At 38.9% G+C, this 22,372-nt stretch overlaps 1 pseudogene; it reads right to left on the bottom strand.

Annotated features, from left to right (window-relative positions):
• Window positions 1-7,650: 7,650 nt before the first annotated feature.
• LOC116912823 lies at window positions 7,651-8,455 on the bottom strand (annotated as a pseudogene).
• Window positions 8,456-22,372: the final 13,917 nt, after the last annotated feature.

Below are 22,372 nucleotides of genomic sequence, written 5' to 3'. Positions count from 1 at the left end.
AAAGGACACTGTCATTAGGACAGCCACTAATGGATTGTTAAAAGATCTTTACTAGTCCTACATCAGATAGAGGTCTAGTATCTAATATATGCAAAGAACTCAAGAAGTTAGACTACAGATGATCAAATACCCCTGTGAAAAATGGGGGACAGAGCTAAACAAAGAATTCTCAGCTTATTGATATTGAATAGCTGAGACACATTTAAAAAATGTTCAATATTCTTAATCATCTGGTGAATGCAAATGAAACCAACTATGAGATTCCACCTCACACCAGCCAGAATGTCTAAGATCAACAACTCAGATGCTGGCAAGGATGTGGTGGGATTGCATTGTTGGTGGGATTGCAGACTGGTGCAACCACTGTGGAAATCAGTCTGAAGGTTCTTCAGAAAATTCGATACAGTACTACCTGAGGACCCAGCTATACCACTCCTGGGCATATACCCAAAAGATGCTCCAACATATATTTAGGACACATACCAAACTATGTTGATAACAGCCTTATTTATAATAGCCAGAACCTGGAAATAACCATAAGTACTTCAACAGAGGAATGGATACAGAAAATGTGGTACTTTTACACAATGGAGTACTACTCAGCTATCAAAAACAATGACTTCATGAAATTCATTGGCAAATGGATGTAAGTATTATCCTGTGTGAGGTAACCCAATCCATAAAAAAACCCACCACATACTTGTTAGGCTTATAAGTGGATATTATCCCAAAAACTCAGATTACCCAAGCAAAATACAATCAAAAACTACATGAAGCTCAAAGAAGAAGGTATACCAAAGTGTGCATGCTTTAGTCATTCTTAGAAGGGGGAACAAAAATTTTCATAGGAGGAAATAAGGAGAACAAAATTTGGAGCAGCGATTGAAGGAAAGGCCATCCAGAGACTGCCCCACCTGCGGATCCATCTCATATGCAGCCACCAAACCAATTCACTATTTCTGCTGCCACGAAATGCTTGCTGACAGGAGCCAGATATGGTTGACTCCTGAGAGGCTTTGCTAGCCCTACTGATACAGATGAGGATGCTTGCAGCTAACAAGAGGACCTCAATGGAGGAGATAGAGAAAAGATTGAGGGAGCTAACAATACCAACTAATCAGAAGTCCCAGGGATTAAACCACCGTCCAGTGTCCAAGTGGACAGACTTATGGCTTCAGCTGTATATGTAGCAGAGGATGGCCTTGTTGGGTACCAATGGGAAGAGAAGCCCTTGGTCCTGCCAAGGCTTGACCCACCAGTGTAGGGGAATGTTAGGGTAGGATAGTGGGAAGGGGTGGGTGGATGAATGGGGAATACCCTCATAGAAGGGCGAGGAGAGATAGGATAGGGGTTTTATACACAGGAAACCAGGCTGGGGCATAATATTTGCAATGTAAATAAAAACTATCCAATAAAAAAAGAAAAAAAGAAAGGTTTTAAGTAGAGAGTCTTGTTTACCTTACCTCTAAGTTAGGTAAATATATAATTAAATTCACAAATATCATTTGGATAAACTGAATCCAAAGGAATTTTGTTAGTTTTATACATATATATATATATATATATATATATATATATATATATATATATATATATTGGGGGGGGTTACTTGTCCAAAAAGGTCAGCAATGTCTTTATATACATGTTATAAAAATTAAATATATTCATGATTAATGTTTGATGATTCTCAATAACACATGGTTGTAGGGATTATAACAAAATTTAAATTTTCAACAGTATAGTTTTTCAAGGTTGACTAATGGAACATACTATGTACCAGTTCTATACGTAACTATATAAACATGTAATATAGTATCTTGCTTGATCCTTACATACATAATAGTGGCAGATTGGTTTGCTCTAATTCACCTATGGTTGAGCCTGCAAACAGCAGGATGAGTGTTCCAACTGGCGAAATGCATTGAGCAGCTGCATAAGAAAGAAGTATATTGGTCTAGGGAGAAAGGCTTGAGTGTGTCCTTTCTGCTTTGAAGTTCTCTCCCTATATCGTCTTTCCTTAAGTTCAAACAAAAAAATATCAGTAGTGTTATGAAATTGTGAGGATGATGTTTATTCTTTAAACATCATTAAATGATGTATGGAAAAAGCAACATTTTTATTTCAAAGCCAGTGTTAGCACCATATTTTTTAAAAGTTTAAAAAGTGTATAAATTTATTTTTTAAATGTAGTCCAATTAGTTGAGGATTATTACTACACATATGTTATCATTTTTCCTTAGTTTTATAAATTCTGGCTAGACTGCTTTATAATGCATATGAGATAACATTGTTCAATATTGCAGTAAAATGAAATAAATCTATAATTTTGTTTAAGTATGTAAAACTACTAAAATATTAAAATTATTTGAATTTGATGTTTAAAAGAAACGTGTGCTGGACAAAGCATTAACATTAATCTCTCCGGCACTGAATGGTGTGTCTGTGTTGCATTGGGTCATGAAAACAAAGCATTTCCTCTCACAGTAAGTTGATTAAAAGTAAGGCCAAATTCAAATCATCTACTTCTCTCCCTGTGTCTTACTCAGGTTAATTTTTGTGTTTATTGTCCTGCCTGTAGCATGTCCATTGAGTGTATCTGTCTGATGTTTGACTATCACTGTGGCACCTATTGATCTGTTTCTGTCTGAACCTGTTTCTTTTCCCATGTCTAGGACAAACCCTGGGCTTTGCTCTGTATCCCTTGAGCAGCACAGAAAACATGCCACAGGAAAAAAATGAGAAATTCTTTAATGAAGTCTCTTAGTTTACAAGTGGAAGAAGTTACATCACTGTCCCATATATCCCAGAAAATCAAACAGTACTGCCAAAGATGTTATCAACTAGTATCAATGTTGGATGCAATATTTATGGTTGACATTTGCTTCAAGGTGCTTCCAATTTGTTTGCTTTTTTCAGCAAATGATTACTACATTGTGTGCACACACATTTTTCTGGGCTATAGGCAAGCAAAATATATATATAACTTGAAATTAGCTTATGGTATAAAGATTAATCTGAAAGAATATAGCATTGCCAAGTTTATTCCACTGACCTATGAAAGTCTGAGTAAACTTCAACAGGCCGAGCTCACAGCTGAGTATCAGGTTAAGTCAAAGGAACTTATAATATATTAACCTTTCTGTGATTTATGCCAAAGACTCAGTTTCTTTGGAATCAAGAGATATTTTCATAAATATGTATTATGACATATAAGAAGACATAGAACATAGATGTGGAGACTACTTTCAAAAAATTTGTTAAAAATGTTGACAAAGTTGTGCTCAAGAAAAGATTGGAAGAGGGGAGGAATTTTATAGGAAGTACAAAATTTATTATAGTGTAGATAGCAGCTAGAAAGGAAGAAGAGTCAAGAAAAATTAATCAACTTAGACTGAACTAGGTAGGAAAACAGAGGTGGAGTTTTATGTATGGGGCCAAATTCTGCACAGCACACTTTGAAGTGAGGATAAGCAGTTCAAAATGGATAACCAATGAATGAACATCTCAAAAACACTACTGAGCTCTTTAAGATTCTCAACACCCCACTGCATACAGTTTTATGAATGACTGTTAAGCTTGACGGCTTGTTAGAAATCACTTATGTAAAGCAAGAATGGCCTTTTGATTTTATATTCATTCCATTTGAAGTTAATGTTTCCCAAAGGTATTGTAATTATTGTTATGGTGGTAGAAAATGTCTTTGGAATCTAATATTATATACGTTCTGCAATAAAAGCTTAGATTTGGGAGGCTGTGAGTGATTCTGTTCAGGACGGAAGGTAGATAAGATTCCATATTATATTTGATCAACACCTGACAGCTATACAAATGAAAACCGCAGGGATGAAAAGGAAGAAAAAAGAGGGTTTTAGACAAAATGGTCAAAGTACTTTGTCATGCAGACCACATGCATTTGTCCATTTTACTCAAGAAAGTATTTGTTTTTAGAAGATTTTCTTTAATTGATAAATTATGTTTAAAGTATGGAATTATTTCTATTTGTAAGACAAATGTCTCAAATATTATTAGTAATAGTAGTAACATTTAGTGGATGACAATAATGTTCTTGGGCATGCTTGAGCATTTCTCTGTGTATTAACATCTGTATGAAAAAGAACATTTTAGGGCTTTTTATGAAGAAAGAAAATATATGTACAGATGACATTACAAAGACTAATGGGTTATATTTAGAAATATGTGTATATTCATATTCATACTTCCATGCAATGAAAATTCGTGAAAAGAAGAGGCTATGAAAATAATGGATGGTGGGGGAGGGGTATGTGGTAGAGTTTGGAGGGAGGAAAAGGGACAAAGAAACGTTGTAATGGAGTATTCTGCTAGCAGGCCTCAGAAGAATATGATGACCTCTCAGCTTCTTCTGTGCCACACCTGAGTGGTTCCTTCCCCGATTCTTAATGGACTGACCCTCTGAACCTATAAGCCAGCCCCAATGAAATGTTTTCCTTGTAAGAATTATCTTGGTCATGGTGTCTGTTCACATCAGTAAAACCCTAAGACAGAAGTTGATACCAGATGTGATAGGCCTGCCTATGCTTTTGTTTGGAAGAATGTGGATTTGGGGTCTTTGGATTTGGAAATTCATGCTATGTTTTAAGTGGGTTTCATGAGCCATCCTAGTGGGAATATGGAAGACTTTGTTGCTGTGAGTGATACAGCTAAAGACCTCCTTGAAATCAGACACGGAGATGCACAGATTAGAGTTTGCCCTGCTTTGGGGATTGCAGTTAAGTGATTGGATAAATCTTAGAAGAGACTTTGAACTTTGGACTTTTAACATTGTTGAGACTGCTATAGACTGTGGGGACCTTTGACATTGGGCTAAATGTATTTTGCATTATGCTATGTTTAGGTATGGCCCCTGTAGACTTATATGTTTGAATACAATTATGGGGGCCAGGGAGTGGAATATGATGGTTTGTATATGCTTGGCCTAGGGAGTGGCAGTATTACAGGGTGTGGCCCTGTTGGAGTAGGTATGTCACTGTGGGCCTGAGCTTTAAGAAGCTCATCCTAGCTGCCTGTAGGCAAGCATTCTGCCAGCAGTCTTCAGATGAAGATGTAGAACTCTTACCTTCTTTTGCACCATGCCTGCCTGGATGCTGACATGCCCCTGCCTTGATGATAATGGGCTGAATCTCTGACCCTGTAAGCCAGCCCCAGTTAAATATTATACTTCTAAGAGTTGTCTTGGTCATGGTGTCTGTTCACAACAGTAAAACCCTAAGACAGGCCTTAAATATCCCAGTTGGCCTTGGGCTCTCAAGATAGCCAAGGATGACTATAAACGTCTGCTGTTCTTATCTCTGTCTCTGAGCACTAGGCTTAGAGGAATGCCCCCCAATACTTAGTCTATGTGGTACTGATGAAGGGAACAAACTCAGAGCTGCCAGCATCCTACGCAAGTATTCTACCAGCTGCATTCTATCCCTAACCCCATGGCTTCAACTTTTTGTCCTTTAAGAATACCTAGTTTTTCATCTCCTTTGTATAGTATCCACTGGACTGGGCCAGCTTTTGGCACTTTTGTCTGCAAAGTGACATCCAAGTTGGTGCTGAAGCAATGTAGCAACACAGAGCTACCAGTTTTTCTTAAGAAGGAAATTGAGCCCTGTGTTCATCCACTTCCCCTGCTTTGAGCCCTACTAGTCATCTGGCATTTTCCCCAATGCCCAGCTTCACCCCCACTGCAGGTCACTCTGCTCACAGCCACTGTGTCCATGAGGCCTCACTGTTAAAAAAAAGTAAGTCTTTGTGTTCAAGGAGAGGAGTAAAGTTCAGTGCCCAGGACTAGAGGGGCTGGTCCAGATCCGTGTGCCATCTCAGTGTGTGTCTTGAGGTCCTCACTTGTAGAATAATATAGAGGCCATCAGTCATCTGTGACTACCAGGAGGGTGGCAGGAGACTATATTTACATATGAAAGATACTTTCAGGGGTGCCTGACCCCAGGCAAGAGCTACAAAGATGGACAATAAGAAAGTTCTACAGGTGAAAATTGGGATGTTAGTAATACTTGGCCTAAGACCGACCAAGAGTGTTTTCTTCCCCTTGGTTTTTGAGAAAATACCAACATATTTTCCAGAATAGACTTCCTCCTAGCCAAGACCCCAGGGTAAATGGGTGTGCAGCATAATCAAGCTTTGCTGGTTAGCTGTCCTCCATCACTGAGGAGGGAATGGAACCACACAGGTGCTTGGCTGCTGCCTGTTCTGTGTAGCTAACTTCTGTTTGGCTCTTACCAGTAGTTTCTCCACGCTGTTTCTTTTAGTTATGGTGGATTCCCAGAAGGGTCGACCCTAGTACGTATGGCTACTGTCAGCAGTCCCTTGTACCTTCAAACCTTGGACACTGGGAGGAGTGAAGAACAGGCAGAGGGCATGTGGTGGGGAGGATCTGGGGGTGGTAAAACCATGCTCATCACTTTACACTTCCAACAAGGCATCATGATTCAAATGGAAAATGAAATCGTAAACTTCCTAAGTAGGTAGCATGTGAATGCAGGAACTCACTAACTGGTCAAGGTGCTGAGAATAAGTGAGTGGTGACTGCTTAGCCACAAATGGGACATCCTTGTCAACACCCTACCTCACCTCACTGTGCCACCCCAGGGCTTGGGAAACAGAAGAGAAGGCAGGAAAGCTGTTAAGTGGCAGAGAATGGGGAAGAGCGAGGTGACAGCTGTCTTCTGGATGTGGCATGACTTTTGTTCTCATCAACTCACTAAGCTATGGTTAAGAGTAACACAAGAGCCAGCCAATAAGATCTGCCAACATTCCTCCAGGCAGCACCAACTACTGAACTGGATGTGTTCAAGGGGGTGGGGCCATGAAGTTGGGCAAAAGATGTGCTGGGAATTCGAAGGAGGGGGTGGGGATATAAAGGTGTAGGGGACTGTCAAAGAATAAATAAAACTTTAAAAAATGAAAAGAAAAGAAACTGCAAAGTTTAACAGACCCACGACAGAATATTTGAGATTTGTCAGAACCATCCTCCGGGTCTTTAATCTGGGCTTTCCAGTTACAATTGACAACAACAACAGCAACAGCAAAAAAGTGAGACAAAGATTGTATGAAAGTCTCTTTTAGTGATTAAAAATTTGAAACATTGAGAAAAAAATAAATGTTGTAACTATACTATAATCGTAAAGGTAAAATAAAATGATCTCTAATAACAAAGTTAAAAGCTTTCAGATAAGTCAGTAACATTACCATACTCATATTTCCAATATTATGTCCAAGCAGAGATTATCTAGTGACAATAGTTCAACTTTATATTTTTGGCTGCAAAATATAAAGATGTAAATATCACATTAAATGGTCTTAAGTTTTCACTTAGTTATTACAGGCATGCATGCAAGTGTGTGTGTGTGTGTTCTTGCATGTGTGTATGTGTTACATTTGGAGGACAGTTCATGGGAGTCAGTTCTCTCTTTTACCATCTGGCTCTCAGGGATCTAGAGTACGATCTAATCATACTTAGCCGCAAGCATTTTTACCTACTCATTCACCTTCCCATCTCAATTTTCCATTTTTGTTCCTTAGTTTGGGCTTTCTGAAATTAGCTTAGTTTTTTTTTAGATGGAAGATAATTTTGTAATTATATTTATGTACAGAAAACTTAGTGCGCATTTAACCCAGTTTAGTGGCAAGTACTTTAGCCTTTGCCTATTCGAGCTTGGCAATGAGAGCCACAGACTTAGGACCCAGGACATTGCCTCCCCAGTGGCGGCGGATCTCGTCATATCTGTCATTGTAATTGGTCCTAAGAGCTTCCACCAGCTTAGCCAGAGCACCCTTGTCTTCCGAGTTAACCTGTGTGAAGGCAACAGTGGTGCATGTCTCCCTGTGGACCAGGTGCCTCAGCCTGGCCTTTCTCTTGATGACGTAATAGGGCACCCCCATCTTTCGACAAAGGGCAGGCAGGAAAACCACCAGCTCAATGGCGTCTACATCCTGGGCAATCACCACCAGCTGAGCCTTCTTGTTCTCCACCAAGGCGGTGACAGTATTGACCCCTGCTCAGAGGACAGGTGGTCTCTTAGTTGGGACGTCCCCTTTGCCTGCAGCTTTTCTCAGCCCAGGACAGCAGTCTTTGCTTCTTCTCTCGCTTTGTCTCTGGCCTGTACTTGTGGGCAAGCTTAAGCAGCTGAGTCGCTGTTTGTCTGCCCAGGACCTGGGTGAACAGGTTAATGGCAGAAGGTACTGTAAGCCGCTTATAGAAGATGGATCTTTGTCACCATAGCCTGATGTAGCCGGGCCATTTGATGAAGCATGTTAGATTTCTTTTGGGCTGGATGTCCTGTCCAATGCCGAAGTTCTTGGGCCTTTTCTCAAACAAAGGATTGACCAACATTTTGGAATCCTGTTTCTTGAGGACGGTGGGGGCTGGGGCCACCTTCTTCCCCTTAGCCTTCTTTCCTTTGGGCATCTTGCTCAACTGGAGGAGAGCTAGGTTAGGTTTTTTTTTTTTTCTTTTGATTTCCATTTTTATCCCCCCCCCATTTTTTATTAAATTGATATTTCCTATTTACATTTCAAATGTTATTCCCAGTTTCCTGTCCATCAGTCCCCTAACCGCTCCCCTTCCCCTTCAATATGGGTGTTCCCCTCCCTATCCACCCCCTATTACCGCCACCCCCAACAATCTCCTACATTGGGGGTCCAACCTTGGCATGACCAAGGGCTTCCCCTTCCACTGGCACCCCAACAAGGCTATTCACTGCTACATATGCAGTTGGAGCCCAGTGTCAGTCCATGTGTAGTCTTTGAGTAGTGGTTTAGTCCCTGGAAGCTCTGGTTGCTTGGCATTGTTGTTCATATGGGGTCTCAAGCCCCTTCAGCTCTTTCAGTTCTTTCTCTGATTCCTTCAACGGGGGTCCCGTTCTCAGTTCAGTGGTTTGCTGCTGGCATTTGCCTCTGTATTTGCTGTATTCTGGCTGTGTCTCTCAGGAGAGATCTATATCCGGTCCTTGTTAGCATGTACTTCTTAGCTTCATCCATCTTATCTAGTTTTGGTGTCTGTATATGTGTGTGTGTGTGTGTGTGTGTGTGTGTGTGTGTGTTTATATTATATATAGGAGTTTTTCATAATTATTTAATAGTACAATTATTTCGATTGTAGGAAAAATAATTAACTGTAATTTACTAAACCCTTATGTAAAAAACACAATTTAAGTTGTGAAAGGTTTTAACTCCACTTATGTGAAATCAATAATAGATTGAGGTAGATATTTTATTTTTTTTAAGTTTATGTTTATTTTTTATTCATTTTACATCCTGATTGCTGCCCCCTCCCTCATTCCCTCCCATTATCACCTGTATATACCCTTCTCCCATTAATCCTCTTCTCCTCAAAGAGAAAGAAGCCCCCATGGGTGCCAACCTGCCCTGGCACATCAAGTCACATCAACGCTAAATTCATCCTCTCCCACTGAGTCCACATAAGTTGGCATAGCTAGCAGAAGGGGATCTAAAGACAGGCAATAGAGTCAGAGACAGCCTCTGCTTCAGTTGTTAGGGGACCCACAGGAAGACCAAGCTACAAATCTGCTACAGATGGGTGGGGGCTTAGGTCTAGCCCTGCATGTTCTTTGGTTGGTAGATATGTCTCTGTGCACCCCATGGGCTCAGGTTGCTTAATTCTGTAAGTCTTGTTGGAGTGTCCTTGAGATCTATGGCCCCCTCAATTCTATGTCCCACTTTTCTACCAGGCTCCCCAAGCTCTGCCTAATACTTCACTGTGGGTCTCTGCATGGGTTTTCATCAGCTGCTGGCTGAAGCCTCTCAGAGGACAGTTATACTTGGTTCCTGTATGTAAGCATAACAGAGTATCATTAATAGTGTCAGGGGTTGGCTCTCTCCCATGGTGTGGGTCTCAAGTTGGGCCAGCCATTTTTGTCCATTCCCTCAATCTCTGTTTCATCTTTATCCCCGTACATCTTGTAGAGAGGGAAAGTTTTGGGCCAAAGGTTTTGAGGGTGGTTTGGTCCTCCCTCCCTGGAAGGACCTGCCTGGCTAAAGGAGGTGCTCACTTCAGTCTCCGATTCCAGCTGCTAAGAGTCTCAGCTAAGGCCACTCTGTAGAATTAAATAATTTTTGAGGTATCAGCATCCCTAATTTCAAGATGTAATACGAAGCAATAGTAATAAAAGTCACATGGTATTGGCATAAAAACTGATAGATTTACCAATGGAATAGAATGAAAGACACAAGAATAAACCCACCCAACTACAGACACTTGAATTTTTGACAAAAAAGGCAAAACCATACAGTGCAAAAAGAAAAGCTTCTTGAACTAATGGTGCTGGCCTAACGGGATGGCTATGTGTTGGAGAATGTAAATGGATCCATATTTATCACCTTGCACAAAACCCAAGACCATGTGATCAAAGATCTCAACATTTAACTGGACACACTAAAGCTAATAGAAGAGAGAGTGGGGAACTGCCTGGAACGAATTGGCACAAAAGACGGTTTTCTGAACAGAACACCAACAGCTCAGACAATAATATCAACAATTAACAAATGGGACCTCATGAAACTAAAAAACTTAGAAAAGAACATCATCAATAGGACAAAACAGCAGCCTACAGATGGGGTAATAAAACTTTACCAACCCTGACAGAAGAATAATATCTACAATATATAATATGTCAAGGAATTAGACACCAACAAACCAAATAATCCAAGTAAAAATGAGTGAAAGAGCTAAACAGAAGTTTCCCTAATAGCTGAGAAACACTTGAAGAAATGTTCAGGCATGGTAACTGCCACTTGTCACTCATCCTGGGAGCAGTGTGGAAACTGCTTATTTTATCTGCTCTTTCGTCACAGTGCTTCTGGGTGAGTATTACAGCACAATAGCCAGAGGAGAGTTCCTAGAGTCAAGGGTATCTAAAGGAATAGAGAGACTTTAGAGTAATTGGAGAGAAAAAGTAATTAGGGCAAGAAAAGTTGCCTCAGAAGTCTAGTATACAAAACACATAAGTTGAAGGAACTCACGAATGGTATTGCCCCAACTATCCTTAGGAAATGTGGGTAAAAACAGCATTGAGAGATTTAAAGACAGAACTGAATTATCAATTAAATCATGTCATAAATAAGAAAGATAAGTCTATGATTATTTCTAATGTTTTTCACTTTAGAATCTATGTGGACAATCTGACACTGTTAACTAAGTAGGTAAGGGGGGGCTTCATGTGTCCTTGAATGAATGTGGAGGAATGAAAACTGTTCTCTATGAATTTGAAATACATCCTCCAGAATATCAGTGCTATAGCAGTGATCTGGGCTGATTTTTTTTTAATTTAATCATTTTTTTTATTTACACTCCAGATTTTATACCCCTCCTGGGTCCACCCTCTGACTCTTCCAGATCCCATAGCTCCTTTCACCATCTCATCATGAGGATGTCCCCACCCATACCCCTACCCCACCAAACCTTCCCACTCCCTGGGGCCTCCAGTCTCCTGAGAGTTAGGTGCATCTTCTCTCACTCAGCACAGACCGGGCAGCTCTCTGCTGTATATGTGTTGGGTGTCAGATTATATCAGCTGGCATATGCTGCCTGGCTGTCTTTGGCCCAGTGTCCAAGAGATCTCAGGGATGAAGGTTAGTTGGGACTGCTGGTCCTCCAAGAGGGTGGCCCTCCTCCTGAACTTCATTCAGATTTTCCCTATTTCAACCACAGGAGGCAGCAGATTCTGTCCATTGGTTGTGTATGAATATCTGCACCTGACTCTTTCAGCTGCTTGTGGGGTCTTTCGGGAGGCAGTCATGATAGGCACCTTTTGTGAACACTCCATAGGTTCAGTAAGTGTCAGGCCTTAGGGCCTCCCCTTAAGCTGGGTCCCTTTATGGGCTTGTTGCTGGACCTCTTTTTCCTCAGGCTTTTCTCCATTTTTGTCCCTGCAGTTATTTCAGACAGGAACAACTGTGGGTCAGAGTTTTTGACTGTGGGATGGCAATCCCATCCTTCACTTGATGAGCTGTCTTTTTGCTGAAGGTGGGCTCTACAATTTCCCTCTCCCCACTGTAGGGCATTTCCTCTAAGGTCCCTCCCTTATCTTTTATAGATAGTGCTGGTCTTACTGGCAGTCTGTAGGTAGAAAAATGAAAATAGATCTATATTCATCACCTTGAACAAAGCTCAAGTCCAAGTGGATCAAAGACCTCAACATAAAACCAGATACACTGAATCTAATAGAAGAGAAAGTGGGAAAGAGCCTTGAACTCATTGGCAGAGGGGTACATTTTCTAAACAGAACTCCAATGGCTCAGGCTCTAAGATCAAGAATTGATAAATGGGATCTCATGAAACTGGAAAGCTTCTGTAAGGCAAAGGACATATTCAGTAGGACAAATAGGCAACTTACAGATTGGGCTGCTCTTAAGGACTTATAAAGTCTGTGTTTTAGATAGGAAGGTATGAAGGAAAGGAGAAGAAAATGCTGGTGTCCTAATATGAGGACACACACTCAAGTTTTAAGAAGGGCACAGTACATGTTCTCTGTGTAGTATCATAGGAGATTGGCAATGTTCATCATTTGTCCAAAATTCATAATCAATCTGAAATTTTGTTACTTCCAAGAATTTCTGAATTAGACTTTTCTGTTATGTGATTGAGCTGTTTCTAGTGTTCAGTCATTCAGATATGTTTTGTTTAGCTCAGAAAATGGAGTTTTTCACTTTGGTAAATTTGTTGTTCAGCCCTATGAAATACCAATGCAAAGGTGTGTACTTTTGAAAAAGAAGAGTCACAGTTGTATGGATGCAATGACAATTAAGAGAAAGAAACTCGAGTTCTCACATTTGGTATGAGTCCTATGGAAATCTTGAGATATTTACAGAGGGAGTTTTCTTGGGAACCAAAACTTAGAAATTCAGTAAGTTATACATATATGTGAGAAGAGAGATTCTTATGAAGAAAATACTATTTACAACAACATAAAAGCCACCCTGATTTTTATTTATTCTTCATAGATGGTACTGTCAATAATTTGAGAAGTTTCAAGGGAAAATAATGTTCTTACCCTCAGTTATATCTATTTATTGGTTATTTTATTTATGATTTTTATTTTATTCTCTTTCTCACTTTGTGTGTGTGTGTGTGTGTGTGTACATGTCTACAGGGGTGGAGATCAGGACCTCTCCTTATACTATGCAAGTCACAGAAATCCAATTCAGGTGTTAACTGTTAATTTCAGTAGCAGAAGATTTACCTCCTTATTCTCATTGTTTTCTAGCAAAACTGTAAATAATTTAAATGATCTTTTATATATCATTCCATATGATTATTAATTTACTCTATTCCATTACCAGTAGAAATAAACAAATGACTACACAGTGAAATTTTTGTGGGGTATTATTTTAAAGTCAGCAATAATAAATACCATGCTTTTGGAAATGAACCCACCTCTCTTCAACCTATGTAATTTTACAATTATATTAATTATCGATCAAAGAAAAAATTGAAACACTAAATATTGTTTTGACAAACATATCTTTAAAGATAAAATAAATATGAGATCACTATTACAAGCCATTGATTGAATTTCCTTTGACTCTGATTCATGTTTGTAAGTCTGCTCCCTGGGGAACATCATTCTTTTTGACTGTATGCAAAGATAAATCTTGAAAGGTTGGAAAATATCAAGAATAAAAAGTGTCATGTTTGATTTGTTGAGTAGTTTTCATTCTTTTCAAGGTCTCAAGTTACATCCTTTTCAATTGGTTTTCTGAGAAAGATTGAAAGATACAATCTGACATTTTTCAGTGTGATAATTCATTTTGCCCTCTGCCTGGAATCTACTAAAACAGGATCTTTTTTTTATCACCTTTGTCAAATAACTGAAGTATCTTTAAAAACCCCACCCAGCTGTATATATATATATATATATATATATATATATCCACACACACAATGTTATCTACTGGAGGTTTAAATATCATGGCTCTAATTATTTCATTAAATCTACAACTGTTTCCATTTTCTAGATTATAAAATGTAAGATTAAGGCAATAATATAATTTATATACTAGTACAAAGTTCTGTAATTAAGGACACTGGAAATAGGAATCCAAAGTTTTGGTTTATTTCTTAGTTACTTTTCTCATTGTTGCAATCAAATGCCTGGCAAGAAGAGACTCAGAGGGGATTTCCTTTGGCTCATAGTTTGATGAGATTCAATCCATCACATCAAGGAAAGTATGGTTGCAGACAGCTTCATGGGCTTTGTGGAAGCAGAAGCATCCATCTGAGCCTCCCTCCTCATATCTCTATAAAACATAAAGCAAAAAGGATTGGTGGTGTCAGTTGATACCTTTATTTTCATTTTTGTTCAGTCCAGAGTCCTAGCCCATCAGAAGGTATGGCCCGCATTAAAGGTCCATCTTTTGTTCAACCAAACTACCAAACATACCCTCATCGATATGCCCAGTAGTATGGACCCATGAGGCTATGAGATTGACTCTAGCAAGGACCCCTAGTAATGGAAGATATGGACTCTGACACATATGTCTTCTGTAACTATGCTCAGTTCCTAGTGGGGTTGGAACACAAACCTAGATACAGAATCTATGAGCAACAACCTGTTGTGCCTGCAAGATATGCTGGGACAATATTGTCTCAGAGCATAGAACTTGCTTCTTAATCTTTCCAATACCATTCCAAATTACAAGTGATAAAACTAGTATTCAACCCAGTAATTTGTTTACATCTTATAGATTCCATTAAGAATTCATGTGAGACTTTCTAGTGGATAACCTCAGTTTACCATCCCCCACTGCTACAAGTCTCAGATGCTAGAGAAACAATAGGCTCCCAGGACCCAAGCTGATGACTTTAGCTGAAATATCCAAGAAAGGGGAGAGAGAACCTATAAAGACCACCTCCAGTAGATGGGCATGGCCACAGTTGAGGGATGGTATCACCCACACCTCAAAATGTTTAACCTAGAAATGTCCCTTTTCCAAAGGAAAGACAAGGACAAAAAATAGAACAGAGACTGAAGGGAAAGCTATCCAGAGACCACCCCACCTAGAGATCCATCCCATCTGCAGACACTAATGCTCCACATTATTGATGATGCCAAGGAGTACTTTATGACAGGAGCCTGGTATGGCTGTTCCCTACCAGCACCTGAGTAATACAGATGTGGATGATTGCAGCCAACCATTGGAAAGAGCCTAGGAACCCCAGTGAAAAGGATAGGGGAAGGACTGAAGGAACTGAAGGGCATTGAAACTCCATAGGAAGAACAATATAAACTAATTGGGCTAACCAGAGCTTCCAGGGACTAAACCATCAACCAAAGAGTATATCTGGAAGGACCCATGGCTCCAGCTACATATGTAGCAGAGGATTGTTTTATCTGAAATTAATGGGAGGAGAGGCCCTTGGTTCTATTGAGGATTGATGTTCCACATAGCATAACGTAAAGGAATGTTAGAGTGGTGAGTCAGAAGTGGGTGAGTAGGTGGAAGAATACCCTCAGAGAGGCAAAGGAGAAGGGGAAAGGGGAATTAGATGGTGAGTTTTTGGAGGGATAACCAGGAAAAGGCATATCATTTGAAATGTAAAAGAATAAAATGATTAATTAAAACACAATGTTCTCACTAATGAGTGGATCTTAGCCAAAATCAAACAAATAGACAAACAAACAAACAACAACAAAAACAACAACAACAACAACAAAAAAAAAAACCAAGTACAGAAGATCCAAGATACAGTCAGAACTCAAAAAGGTCAACAAGCTGTGGGACCCAAGTGAGGAAGTCTCAGTCCCCCCTGGGAGGGAGAAGAAAGCAACCACAAAGGGAGAGAGGAGACCTGGGAGGGAAAGGGGAAGGGTGGAGAAAGAGGGGAACATGATCTGGTTTGGGGTTGGGGAAAAGAACTGAAGCCCAGAGGACCAGCAGAAAGAATGAAAACATGTGACCTCCGGAGGAAGGAGGTTGGGAGGACCCTCCCGAATTTACCAGAGACCTGGGAGGTGAGAGACAATCAGGACTCAAAAGGGAGTGGCAGGGAGGAGGTCCCTAGATGAGATGCCCTACAGTAGGGAGAGGGAACTTGTTGAGTCCGCCTCCAGCCGAAAGACAGGGCATCAAGTGAGGGACTGGGTTGCTATGCCATATTTCAAACTCTGACCCATAATTCTTCCTGTGTGACAGAACTGCAGGGATGGAAATGGAGAAAATCCTAAGGAGAAGAAGGTTCAGCAACAGGTCCAAAGTGGGATCCGTTCAAGGGGAGGCCCCAAGACCTGACACCATTACTGAGGCTATGGGGCATTCACAAAAAGGGACCTATCATGACTACTCTCTAAAAGACCCAACAAGCAGCTGAAAGAGTCAGATGCAGATACGTGCATCCAACTAATCAACAGAAGCTTCTGACCCCTCTGGTTGAATTAGGGAAAAGCTGGAGAAAGCTGAGGAGGAGGGTGACCCTGTAGGAGGGCCAGCAGTCTCAATTAACCTGGATCCCCCAACCCTAATCTCTCATACATTGGATCACTGACCAGCCATCATACACCAGCTGATATGAAGCACCCAACACATATCCAGCAGAGGATTATTGTGTCTGGGTTCAGTCAGAGAAGATGCACCTAACACTCAAGAGACTGGAGCCCCAGGGAGTTTAGAGGTCTGCTGTGGTATGTAGGGTGGGGACAACCTCATATAGACAGTTGGCATGGGGAGGAGGTATAGGATGTGAAACAGAGGATGGACCTGGAGGGGAATAAAATTTGGAGTGTAAAAAGAAAGAAAGAAAAGAAAGAAAGAAAGGGAGAAAGAAAGAAACAAAGAAAGAATTCATCTGATCAAATTTATTTTGAAAGCAATTCTATAATTTATGCAACAATAATTCATTATTCATGGGTTAGGGGCTAAGCCTTATACCAGGTTTAAGTAAAATAGTTTAGTAGTTTAGTGTGTCATAATTATAGTCCTTTGAATGTTAACATTAATATTTTTTAATAAGCACCATGGAGTAAAGAAGCTAAAGACAATTTAAAATTAAACCTGGCATGTTATCTCCGGTACAATAATGACGTTGTTTACTCTTTTAACGTAATTCTATTTAAACAAGTGTATTGACAGGCACATTATTGTCTAAAAGGAACACACACACACACACACACACACACACACACACACAGAGAGAGAGAGAGAGAGAGAGAGAGAGAGAGAGAGAGAGAGAGAACTTAACAGAGGAAGGGGTCAGAGAAGATATGAAGAAAAACAAGATGTTATGAGTTGTTTTTTGCTTTTGTTTTTAAAATCTATTCAGTGTACTAGACAGCCAAGCATTTGAAAATAAAAGAAGGATCTTGGTAGTCCAACTGAGTGGCTGGAGAAATATCAATTATATCTGAATTACAAAGGAAAAGGAATCTCAGCTGCAAGTCTTGGAGCATCACAGCTGACATCTGTGGTACTGTCAGGAGTGCTGATGAGGAACTTCTAATTCAGAAGCATCACGTCTTGTCAGAAGACTCCCTGTTTTTGGTAGTCAGTCTTGGGATAGTCTGGACCATGTCGGGAATGGCTGTATTCCTCTTCCCATGTGCTTAACTGTTCATTTAATCTTTACTCACAACACGTGATCTTGGATTCTTTACAGTTCTTCAAAGTCAATGACAATATATTCTATGCACACCCCAAATAATACAGCATTTTAAATAAGATGCTAAAATTTATGCTTCAAGAGTCAAATAATTTCTATTTTGAACACTTTGGGAAAGACTTGTAATTATTTATTAATAATTTCTAAGATGGAATGTGGACTTTCAAGAGTGATTGATCAATTTTGAATAAATTGAAATGGCATATATTTAAAGTCATACATAGGGATTTTCACAGTTCAAAAATATTTATAAATACATGATTTAAATTTGAACTTATTTTAAAAATCATAGATGTCATGGTTAATTACCTAGTTGATTTATATGTGTAATAAATATGTCTATCTATTAAATATAAATATGAAGAATAGTACATACAACTTAATTATGGTATTGCTGTTCAAAAGAATGGATTCAGTGGAAATAAACAAAATTACATCTAATCTTATGGGTGCAGACTGACATGAAACTAATGCATATGATAAAGTATTTACAGTTATTAATTGTTGGGGAATATGGAGGAATAGATATATATGAAATATTTGTTTTTTCAATATATTTAATATACATATGTATTAATTTCATAAATGCATTATTTTTGTTATAAAATAAAAAGAAACAAATATGCTAATTTCTTAAGTTATGTATCTCTAGATAAGAATTTTCCTTTGTATGTTTTTGAGGCCCAAGTTATTGGAAAGTGTGCTCATGGTTGAGAATAAGTTCCTGCACCCAATGTAATTACTCTATGCTTCTTAGACTTCATGAATAATCGGCATGGGTGGATGAGTGCCTTTGAACTCTTCTTGTCTGTAATCATAAATCTTGATAGAAATCAATTTCCCTTGCTTATAACAGTGCTTATATCCTTCAGTAGTGAGATAGGGGGATTGAGTGGAATTCTAAGCGTGATCCAAAGGAAAAGTGTCCCTGACAGGGACTCTGACTCAGCAGATGGAGCAGAAGTGCTGCTCTGTCCCCCTCAATTCACCATCCCCTGACTTGGAAAGGTGAGACGACAGCATTTCACATTGGTTTCACTTTGGCCTCATCCTTGAGTTTGGTTATATCCCAGCATTCTGAACTTGGTTTTCTAATCTGATTACCATGCCAATTTATGTTATTGAGTGGTTGAAATGAATCCACTTTGGGTTTTACCTCAATCCATTCATTCTTTTAATAAAATCAATGGATTACAGAGGCAAGAGAAAGCCCAAGCTATATTTGCATGAAATATATATTTTTAAGTCTAAGTCATAACTGTTCATAGTCCTGTACCATGCTACCAAGTACTTCTTTTGAAAAATTCAAAAAATGATAATCAGTTTTCTTTCTCATACGATGAGTTTCTGAGTTTTACTGTCCCTCAGAAATACAGAGGAACTGTCACTGGGCTACATCCCCATCTCCTTTTGTCCTTTGACATAATAAAGCATGTTAGGATAAGACAACTTATTCACAAACCCACCTTTTAGCTCCAGGATGCAATTCAGGACACTTCAGTGATAGGCAGTATTGTTTCTAGCAAGGCAGACTTTATGTAACTTGGAAGATACACCATATCCAAAAAGGAACTTTAAAATCATTAGCAGCACTTTTATTAATTATTATTCTAACTAATCACTGTACTACAGAATGTTAGTTCAGGATTAAAACAGGGTACTTGGTTCAGGTTCATGATATCAATAAAGCAATTTAAAACTTAAAATATGAAGCTATAGATGGGCATGGTATGGCATAGTTTTAATCACAGTACTAGGAAATGTGTTCTAAAAGCCACCATCAGACTTGCAAGAGATTCACAGGCTTGCATGTATCCACTGATGAGCCATTTCTCAAGTTCAAAGGTTTATTAATTTTCATTTTATGTGTACAAGTGTTTTTTACTGCATGTATGTATATGTACCTGCAAGAGGTATATGGTACATATATGTATGTGTACTAAATGCATGCAGTGCCCATGAAAACTAGAAGAAGATATCTAATCACCTGAATCTAGAGTTATGGGTAATCACCAGATATTTTTGGATGTCATGAACTAATCCTGGATCTGCTGCAGAAACAAAAAGCACTCTTAAATGTTGAGTCATCTCTGAAAAGATATTTTAAATTCTGTTCTTGACTCATTTTTCTATGTTGCTGGAACATCAATATCTCATTATCATCTTCCATATTAGAGGGAAATCTATTAAAATACAGGGTATTAGTAAGGAGGTGAGCCAATAATGATGTTGTAAGGGGAGGTAAAATATTCTATCCTGTAAGGAATAAGGCTCATTAAGCTCAGGAAGTTCTTTATCTCAGGAAGTCACTGAAACTGACTAGATTTAACAGTCCCCTATCCTCTGTAAATATAAGCAGTAATGACTGCTCAGAGACATTTTCACACAAACTGAGCTACCTATCTAGAAGAGACTCGCATCAATTGAACTGTCTGAAAGATAGTTTACAAACTTTTGAGCTCCTGGCAGGCTGGGCAGGGTGGTTCAGGATCCCAGCTTTGGTGAATAGTCACCCACCCTATGGTGCAATTTGGGGAGCACAGCTGCCATTGAATCATATCCGTCTCCAAAGTAACCCCACAGCTATATTCTTATAACTATCTCCAATAAAATTCACTGTACACTAAGTTGGCTGGACTTTGGTGGTATCACTTTTCTCTGGGGTTACTTGATGTTTGTTAATGACTCTCCAGAAATACTGTCAAACGACAGTCAAAAACATGTTTAATCATTATATCTATGTTCAGGGCAGAGTTGAAAAATATAGTACAGCAGTGTATCTAGAGAAAGAAAGACATAGGTCAACAGTTAATAGTGGCATAGTCTTAAATCATATTACACTTTTGGTGGTCAAAAAAAATGATTAGGAGAGAGTTCACTCCTGCTTTTGTCTACAATTAAGACAAAAGAATTTATTTACAAGTGGTAAGCAAATAATGAAAGATGATTACTAATGAAATCATAGTCTGAGAGCTGGGCGTCTGCTCTTCAATAGTTTTCTTATCAATACAGCAGTTGGCGAATTCCACTCCCAGTAGTGCAGTAGATGAAAATTGCTTTATTTTGTCTCATCCTGAACAGCTATTGCTCCCAAAGGACATTGTTGGGGAAGATTCTTTTTCTTTGGGCTGCTTTTTCTTGAACGATTAGGACAAACATGGGGAGGGAAACCTCACTCTCATACCACTGTTACCTTTTTCTTCCAATGAAATATTTTCTTACTTTGAATAGTGTGTGAGCGTAAATCAGAAATGACAAAGATAATTGGTATGTTTCCTTCATGTTCTCTACTTATTTCTGAGTAATTCCACAAAATCATTTTTTGTCTCTGGAGATTAACATTTATTTATTTGGAGAAAACAGGCTTTCTAAAAAACAAAAATTTATGTGCATGAGTCTTTTTCCTGTGTGTCTGTGTACTATGTGCATGCTGTGCCAGATGAAGAGGGTATTAGATGCCTTGACAGTGGCATTAGAGAGAGCTGCCAGCTGCCATGTGGGAGAGAGGACGTCAACTGGGTCCTCTGGAAGAACAGTCAGTACTTATAATTGCTGAGCCCCTGATTTAGGACTTATTAGGAAATAACTTAGACTTCTATGCTAAGAAAACATTATAGAAGACATTGATTTAAATATTATAGTTATTTTCAATTATAACCTCCTTGAAGATGAAAAAGAATAAAAACATTTATAAATTTATAACTACAAGATGTATCTTGAGTAGATAATTATAATGTGTCCTCATTGAACTTTTAGAAGATGCAACTTTCTAAGAACAAAGTTTAGGCAAAACAAAACATCTGTACATTTTTAAACTAGTTACAACATCAGGAAGGGGATACAGTGTGAGCTTCAGGCTTACACTGGGGCCAGGCAAGATTCTTTTGCTGCAAACTTTCCAAGTAGATTGTTTGTTTGTTTGTTTGTTTTTGTTTGTTTAATGCCTCCATCCAGCATCAAGTTTCACCTTCAATATAATTACTTCAAAAAAAAATCTCTAACTACCTGCATGATATTTGGTTTAATATCAATTCATCTTTGATATTACACTTCTTTCTCTTCTGTTTTCCTTTTTTGAATGTTATAACTAATTATCTGACCTTACTGCTTTGATATATGTAGTTCCTATCTTCCTTCATGTATTTTACTTTAGACAAGAAAATATATTTAATCAATAATTTCCATGATTGTACTTCCCAGGTACAAGAGCAATGTTGGAAAGGTGGTGAGTACACAGTCATTATTCATTAAAAGAAATATAGAGAAATGGTAAGTGGGTCATGAGTCATTTTTAAAAGGTATATGTGTGTGTGTGTGTGTGTGTGTGTGTGTGTGTGTGATGTGGCTGTGTGTTTGAGGGAATATTAGTTACACTTATGTCACAGATCACTTATTGTGGAAATTGGGATCTAACTTCTTGAGTTCTTTGTATATACTGGATATTAGCCCTCTATCAGATGTAGGATTGATAAAGATCTTTTCCCAATCTGTTGATTGCTGTTTTGCCCTATTGACAGTGTTCTTTACCTTATAGAAGTTTTGCAATTTTATGAGGTCTCATTTATTGATTCTTGGTCTTAGAGCATAAGCCATTGGTGTTATGTTCAGGAAATTTTCCCCTGTGCCCATATGTTTGAGACTCTTCCCCACTTTCCTCTTCTATTAGTTTCAGTGTATCTGATTTGATGTGGAGGTCCTTCACCCACTTGGACTTGAGCT

The sequence above is a fragment of the Rattus rattus genome, chromosome 11 (genome assembly GCF_011064425.1).
Source record: "Rattus rattus isolate New Zealand chromosome 11, Rrattus_CSIRO_v1, whole genome shotgun sequence".
NCBI lineage: Eukaryota > Metazoa > Chordata > Mammalia > Rodentia > Muridae > Rattus > Rattus rattus.
Note: the sequence above shows the minus strand (reverse complement) of the source record. Positions and strands in the feature narration are given on the sequence as shown.